Genomic DNA, 9,334 nt, shown 5'->3' with positions numbered 1-9,334 from the left:
AACTAGGGATGAGCGATGCTGCGAATTTTGGTATCGATCTGAAAGCAAGTAAATACAGGGCCAATATCGCCAATACTGATACCAATATTCCTTTTAAAAACATACATTTAAATGACCAATTACACTTTGTGTGTTAACAATAACTAATGCTGATATGACTTGACCCTCTATTCTAATTCTATTCTTTTTTTTTAATATTTTAGACTAATCTATTCATTTACTTACTGCTTGTTTTTTTAACAAAAAAAAGCATGCACTAGCTTGCTTCTTTTTTATTCCATCTATCTATCTATCTAATTTCAAAAACCCTTGCTGTGTGTACTGCATTAGGCTAAATGAGATTTGTCATAGCACTTGCATGTTGTTGCTCAATGCTTCTAGGTCCTCTTTTGTAAGTCACTTTGGATAAAAGCGTCTGCTAAATGTCTAAATGTAAATGTAATATTACATTCACCTTAAAACTATGCGACTTTCAAAAAGAAGTTTGCAAGCAGAGGACTCCAGAATATGAAAGCAATGCATATAGTTTTATGTTAAGCATTTACCTCCTATAGAGTTATAAACAAAAACTTAACGTGGCTTAATGCATTAAGAAAGTAATATTAAAAGGCCAAACTCAGTATACTGATGATGCAAATTATGTGCAAGCAGCCCGGGATATGAACACAAAGTGCATTCATGTTAGTGTTTTCCTCTGAGCTCTGATAGAAAACGAATTATAAAGAAAACGTTTAAAGTGGCTTAATGGTTAAAGACACGGTTAAAGACTGTATGAAAAGGCCAAATTCGAGAGGTTTAATGGATCTGGCTTCCAGTCTCATGTGCTTCCAGCAAACTTTAGCTGTACAAAACCGCTCATTTTGCTGATTGATATTGGAAACAGGTGTTTCTTACCATATTATTTTAATGTCTTGTCTTATTTATAAACACACACAAACTGTTTTATTTTAGATACAGATACTAGCCTGCCGATAGGGGTGGGCGGATCGATCCTGGTATCGATACTATCAACATTAGGATGGATCCCCCACCACTATTGCCAATGAAACACATACATTTGATGCCGTTTCACTTACCAGCATCTGCAGTTCTGAATCATAACTGGGATATTTTATAGCTGGGACCCCTCCATCTTTCAGTATCAAACGATGTGCAAATCGAAATGTGAGCGTCGAACTGGGCCTTTATAAAACGTTCCTCAACAAACACACTTGTAAAACTCTGTATCTGCCCTGGAAAAAGAAACTTAATCATCTACTATTCACGTAACGCTGAGTTCTTCAGGAAGCTGAACACGGTTATTCTTGCCTTACAACCAAAACAACACCTCTTTATAGATATTCTTACCGAGTGAGTCCGGTTCAGCCGAATGAGGCGCGTTGATGGGCGCGCTCTTGCACTCGCTCTGGTCGATGTGTGCGCGGGCGCGCTTTTTCAGGAGAAATGCCCATATAAGGAGTTCCACCCTTCAGGACGTCATGAAGAAAAAACTTTCCGAAACTTGTAAGAAACCTGGATGGATCTGGAAAACTGTGAATTTGTGTTGTTAAAGAGTCTCCTTTTCTTTCAATGTGTATACTCAAGATTATTTTGGATAGATGTCTCTAACTTCCTTTCTAGGATGTTTGGTTCATTAATACATATATAAATGTATGATGTTGTATTTTTTATTTTTTTTTTGTACAAGATACCATTGATTCTAAAAGTACAATTTCTTTTCTTACGCGATTAATTGTTTTACTTGGAAAATATCACATTCATGTTAAGAAATTGGCTAAAGCGAAGCCAATTGTGAACATTTTTACTATTTAAAAAAAAATATTAGAAACAGAAAAGCTAAGACCTATGAAGCACTGTGTGTCACAAGGAGAGTCAGAGACGTGCGGATCCATTTGCAGCATTTATTTAGAATCGTCAACAGGCCAGAGTAATCACCGGAAAACAGGAACAACGTAGGAAATCCAGTAAACAGTTCGATACTCAGGCAATGGTCGCAATGGCAGGTAGCAGGAATCGTCAACGGGGTACACAGTCCAGAGTCATACACAGAGAATCCAACACAGAGATAAACGCTTAGAATTACGACCATAGGAACAATAAGACTTCGCAAGGTGGCTGTGTGTGTGAGTGGCTTAAATGCAGACAGTGTGATGAGGTGCAGCTGTGAGCAGTAATCAGTAAAGTGGGAAACAAGGAGCAGCTGTGTGCAGTGATTGGTGCAGTGGCTTATGGGGATTGCAGTCCAGAATGTGTGTGCAAGAGTTCATGATGAGAAGACAGACCAGATACATGACACTGTGTCATTTTAATTTGGTCAATTGAATGTTTACAGTTTTCTTTTGTCACTGCCATGAATCTTTTTTACCCATGCATGCACTTTTTTTGTTTGTTTTTTTCCTCTCTCTCTCTCTCTCTCTCTCTCTCTCTCTGTATACCCTATTATTCTATTCTGTTGTGAGATGTATATATTTGTATTAATATGTGCATAATTGCATAATAAATAAATAAAAATTAAAAAATGTAAGAAACCCTGAAGTGAGTATTCGGCACAGAAATGCTATACAATCGCTTTTTTTGAAACTTTGGCCATGTTTATCATGAGAATACTACGGAGCCCATGGCGTCACCTGTAGGAGAAAAAAAAACGATCAGTGCCGACGGTTTTGCAATTCGTCCCCTCAGTTTATAAACCGTAGTCACGAATCTTAAACTGTTCCTTCGGTTTAACAAATCATGCCCACTGATTAATAAACCGTACCCATGAATTTCCAATCCGTGCGCTCAGGTTTTAGTCAGCTGCAAATATGGCTTGACCCCAAAAAAATTCTAACAAAAGGTTTCTCAGTGGTTTACAGTAGTATCAGATGTACTTAAAAACATACTAAAAGTTTACCAAAGTTTGACTCCAAGAAAGTCCCCATTTTCAAAATGACGGCCGTCAGGTCCTTAAAATGACCATTACTCCTTTGTATTCCTCCTAGACCAGGAATACTGGTGCCATACATGTTTTGGCCATGGATTTGTCGCCCCCAGTCTTTGTCGGCAGATTCAACCAACCACCTGGATACATTGTTTTGTTTATTTTTTTAAATGGAGGATTTTCTAAAAATAGAAAGTCGGATGAAGCGACTCTATCAATGTTTCTAAGGGGGAGAAGGTAAAAAGCAATATAAAGCAAATAATGTACAGATTATGTTGTCATTCCATGTTGTCATCTCTCTGGCTGAATGCAATGTTATAATTGATGTATTATTTCACATTCACAACATGAAGCAAATTTAGGTTGTCACTTTTCCAGCGAGGAAATATGTGACCATGGACCACAAAACCAGTCATACGGGTCATTTTTTACATTTGGGATCTTTTGAAAACTTTCCATTAATGTATGATTTGATATGATAGGACAATATTTGGTCGAGATACAACTCTGGATTAAAAATTCAGAAAATCACTTTTAAAGTTCTCCACATAAAACACTTAGCATTGCATATTACTAAAAATAACTTTTAAAAATATTTACGGTAGGAAATCTTGAAACATGATTTTTACTTAATATCCTGATGATTTTTGGCATAAAAGAAAAATCGATCATTTTGCCCCATACAATGTATTGTTGGCTATTGCTACAAATATACCCGTGCTACTTATTTCTTGTGATTAAAGATCATCTACTTACACAAGACAGTTCAGCTTCACATATAGTAAATACATTCATAAAAATGTTTTAGTACCAGAAAATATAGTTTAACAATTTATGATAATATCCATTAGAAAGGAATCAAAGTGAAATTGCACCATCTGTTGGTCAAAAATAAATAAATAAATAAATAGGCTAATAAAAGGGATAATAAAATGAGTAATACATTTAATTTGATTTAATTAAAATGTTAGTCAAAAATAAAAATTCTGTCATAATTCATTCAAGTGAACAATCCATTTAATGAAATAAAGAAAGCTTTTGCAGGCTTCATATTTTTCCACTTTTCTTTTAGATTGACTACTATGCAATCAATAGTATGTCAGATGAGCAGCTACTGACATATGTCCCCAGATTTGGAGACAGAATAGCGATAAGACAGTACTGGGGAAGAGAAGTAGCTGCATTAGAAGGAAACACCACAGGATCTAAAGCCACGGAAAACCTCATGTCAAAATTGTAAGGAAAGTGGGACAGAAAAAGGAAGCATTGTGATAATTGTTCAGAAAAACTCAGTGGAAACACAAATGCCCAGAAAAAGGAGCGAAGTTTCCAAATGGGTCTGTTTAAAGAGGTCCGTGGCACCTTTGTCCAAATCAAAGAAAAGCGAGGTGGTGGAACCAGACACTTAAAGGCTTCAAAGAGTGCTACCATGGCAGAACGTTTGGAGGTTGGCAAAGAGCTGTTCTTTCCAAATGGAAAAAATAAGCTAAGGGATATAAATGAATTTGAGCTGAAATTAAGAGACTTTACAAAAGAAGAACTAGACCCACAAACAATGCTGGGTGCGCATTACAGTATAAGGAAGGTAAAGATGCTGAGACTGTATCTTTCTTGCAAGAGGACAGAAACTCAAAGAGCAGATGGGTATGTTACTCAAGGTTCTTCTACCTCCGTGGCATCTGAACGTAATGAAGAATCTGTTGCCATAGCCGAGGACAACACTTCCATCGCTGATTCATCATTCTTGTCGGAAGATGGTGTAGTAGCCACTGATCTATAATAGAGAACTGGATTGCTCATGACGTCATAAAAGTGAAGCCACCGCGCCGCCATATTAGTATTCCCTAGTACTCGCATACATTCTATTGAGTAAATAGGAAATTATAAGATTTTATTGAGAAAACATCACATAACAAGTCAGTGTTTTTATACCTAAAGTCTCACTGTACATTTTCACAATGCAAACGTCCTAAGCATGTAAACGGTTAATGTTGGGAATTCCCTCTGCTTATTAAAAATGTACGTTCATAGCCTACATTACAGTCGCGTACATCAGATAAACAAACATCATATGATCTTAGTACAGTTATTCACGGTTTATGTCATTTTGTTGTTTATATTCGTACAGTAGACTAACTGCATGTTTCAACAATATTTAACAGTAATTCATTTTGAAGCAGGTAATGATTTGTTCGTTAAATTAATAATTAATTCAACATACACAGCATTTTACTCAGATGGAAACGGTAATGTTAGTAAATCATTACAGAATTTGCTGATCTGAAGAGTCTGAAATAGATGTTGCTCAATCAGGCACATTAAAAATACACACCATGACTCGGAGAACACCGCTGACTACAAATGGTACGGACACACATAAGCTTTATTTCAAAGATTTGAATTTCAATATAACGAGCAATGTAGTAACAGAGACTTGTATTGTATTATTTACTGTATAATCGAATCAATTTCAGATACTAATACCAGATATAAGGTACTGTGTATTATTTCCTGCATAATTAGGTACATAAAGAAATATATTTAGTGTTGGATCAGTTACCTGTTTCTGCAAGTGCGCAGCTGACACGCCCACCAAAACGATTTCAATATATCACTTATCCAGCCCGAAAAGACCATTAACATTCCAGAAAACATCTTAAGTAAAAATTAATTTACATACACATATCCTAAAAACTAATCCTGTGTGAAAGATACGCTTCAAATCGGGTGATTTTAGGTCAGCAATTTACATGTGACTCAATGGCGCTCTCTGCAGGTAGGGAATAGTAAGATGGCGGATCGAACACTTCCGGGGGCTTCACAGCCTAACGGCAGTTTAGAACGCAATGAGCAATCCAGTCATTATATAGATCAGTGGTAGTAGCTCAGTTTCAGTTGATGAAGAAATTCAGTTGGGATGTACTGTTTTGCAAGACAGTTTAATACTGGACACTCTACAAATGGAGCCTGCGAAATAGTGCAAGATAAAACACAGGCCTCTAAGTTAAAGGGGTCATCAGATGCCCATTTTCCACAAGTTCATATGATTCTTTAGGGTCTTAATGAAAAGTCTATAATATACTTTGGTTAAAAATTCTCAATAGCGGTGTAAAAAAAACACCCCTTTACCTTGTCAAAATCAGCTCTGCAAAATATCAACTTGTTTTATTGCATGGTCCCTTTAAATGCTAATGAGCTCTGCTCGCCCCGCCCCTCTCTGCTGTGGGATTATGAGCCGTAATGTTTACTTTAGCTGCATTTAGACGCATTTAGCGGCAAAACTTGCCAACAAGCACATTATTAAGAAAGGCCGTTTGCAAAGATGCATAAAAAACCCTTATACTCACTTCTGCTGTGGGTGAAACTGCATCACAAATGATTCGCACAAACATAGATGCATATGTAGATCGGGTTCGGCGCTTTCCTTTTAAAAACGAAAGTAACGTTATCCTCTGCATCTTTAGTGGCTCAGATGTCGGGAGTAGATGACAACTGCTATGTTCATCATTACATTCTACAACAAAACACCTCAATCCGAAGCCCCGCCTTCTTAATGAAAGAGCCAATCGTTGGTTAGTAAAGTCTTTAGAACAGGGGCGGAGCCAGACGATGTAAACATTCGGGGCTTATCCCAAACCTAGGGGGGTCCGGGGGCATGCTCCCCCATGTAGATTTTTTCCCAATTACGTCAGCTAAGTGCACTATTTTTCAGGCTGTTTGAGACAATAGAATGCCTAAAAATCTATACACTATCTGGGAAAATGATGATAGTTAGGGTACTCAGTAAAAAAACAAAAACAAAACAAAAAATTCACCCAGTAGAGCCTACAAGAGGAAATGAAACAAAGTTGAAGTTATTTTAAACAAGTAATAAAAATTCAGTGAGTGTTTAAGTGCAATTTTCTCACGTCATGGGATCACAACACTAAGAGATAGTAAATGTTTTCCTGGATTTTTTTTGTGCGTTCCCGAGATTAGACCTTCCTTAACATAATGCCGAAAACCCGAAGTCTCTAGGTGGTCTGGTTGAGGAGTAGATAGAAGTGCAAGATTGGTGCGCACAGACAGAACAGAAATCATGAGTTAACAATCGCAATTTTGTCCGGGTGGAAAATTGCGCTAAAAACCTAAAAGATTCGGGGCTTTTGACAAAACATTCGGGGCTTAAGCCCAAATAGCCACCCCCCCACTCCGCCCGTGCTTTAGAAGTCCCAGTTGCTATAGAAACAATCGGCGCTCTAAGCGCTGCACTGCAAAAAAAATGCTTTTCTTACTTAGATTTTTTGTCTTGTTTCCAGTCAAAATATCTGAAAATTCTTAAATCAAGATGGAAGTAAAAATTATTTTCTTGTTGTAGAGATTAAAAAGTGTATAAATTGTAAATGTTTTTAGAAAATAACCGATCGTTTTGCTAGATAAGACTGGAATTATTTAGAGCTCTTTGAAGCTGCATTTAAACTGCATTTTGGAAGTTCAAACTCGGGGGCACCATAGAAGTCCATTATTATTACGATGCGTGCAGGAACGGGCAACACAGCGAAGGAGTAAACGTAAAAGACTTTAATAAATCCTTTGACAAGGTAAAAACTGACAGGGAGACTGGAACACAGGCGGAACCGTGGAATGTGACATAGGGTAATGCATGGTAACGTTGCTGTCGGTCAAAGAAACTGAGGAAACAAACAACTTATAAATGGTAGCTAATTAACTAGGACAGGTGTAGGGACTAACAATAACAAACAGGAAGAACCAAATATGGGCAAGGGGTAAACCCAACAACGGGGTAAGACAAAGGGAGAAACCAAAACACACAGACCAAAAGGGGGGAAAACACAAGGAAAACCTGACAATTATATGGAGAGAAATCCTTAAATGTTTTCCTCAAAAAACACCATTTGTTTACGACTGAAGAAAGAAAGACATGAACATCTTGGATGACAAGGGGGTGAGTACATTATCTGTACATGTTTGTTCTGAAAGTGAACTACTCCTTTGAAGGTACCTTCAACACCTCACACTAAACACACCACATCGATTTGATAACAGCGCCACCTTTTGGTCAAACCTAATGAGCCATTAAATCATATAAGTAGGCGTTCTACATTTTTCTGTCGTTTTGACTAAAATCATCCTGAAATGGCTTCTTTTTACTGATTGTTGCCATTGGTCTGCTGTTTCTGCCATCCTTAGCTCCTCATTTTCCCCTTTGAATGCTTGGCCCCGTAAATGCTGCTTGCAGCTATATTATTATTTAGTATTGTTATATATGTATACATTTTAAATTGTTTTCTGATTACTTGTACTTGCAAACATATGGGTGATGGATATTGCTTAAGGGTAAGAATACAGTAAAATAACCAATACGAGTTATATTCATGAATTATCCTATATTCGTGAATTATCTAATATTATCCTCAATGTTGTGTTTGTCCAAGGTGGTCAGACAGTATGTGCAGCAGCAGCACCCGCAGGAGCATATGATTCCATCTCCTGGTTTCTTGGAATGTACAATATTAGTTATTGCATCTTGCACATCCATATAACGTGTCATACAATGCACAGATGTTGTTACAGCAGTGTTACAATCTAGAGGTATAAGATTTTATAGATTTAAATGTATTGTTTATAGTGTTTATACGGCATGCGAGATTGTTTTTACAAAGTACAGCAAAAACAGTAAAATTTGTAATTATTTTTCCTATTTACTTTTATATATATATATTTGAATATATTTTAAAATGTCATTTATTCCTGTGATTTCAAAGCTGAATTTTTATCATCATTATTTCCAGTCACATGATCCTTCAGAAATCATTCTAAAATTCTGATTTGGTGCTCAAAAACATATTGATTATTATTAATATGTTAAAAAACAGCTGATTAGAATTTCTTAGGTTTTTTAATGAATAGAAAGTTCAGAAGAACAGCATTTATCTGAAATATACATCTTTTGTAACATTATACATGTCTTAAAGCATCAAAGCATCTAAATAAAAGTATTAATTTTTATATTTTTTTTCCCCAGAAAAAAAAACACTAGCTTTTGAATGGTATAGTGTATAATTTTACAAAAGATGAATATTTCAGATAAATGCTGATCTTTATATGTTTTGATTCATCAAAGAATCCTGAAAAAAATTACTCAACCATTTATAATAATAATAAATGTTTCTTGAACAGAATATTACAATGATTTTTGAGATTTGGTGTGTGGTTGGTGTGTTTGAGTGTCAGGTTTTAGAAAGATTGTGACAAATAAATATTGAAAAAAAAACTGTAATGCTGTTCTACTGAATACAGTATTTTAAAAAAATAAACAGAACGGATACAAAAGACGATCTGTCATACTTTAATTAAATATGTATATGTAGTATACAAGACTACAGCAATAACATAAAGGAGATGAACAGATGA

This window comes from Garra rufa, chromosome 11 (genome assembly GCF_049309525.1).
Source record: "Garra rufa chromosome 11, GarRuf1.0, whole genome shotgun sequence".
In the NCBI taxonomy this organism is placed as follows: domain Eukaryota; kingdom Metazoa; phylum Chordata; class Actinopteri; order Cypriniformes; family Cyprinidae; genus Garra; species Garra rufa.
This window is presented reverse-complemented; position numbering follows the sequence as displayed.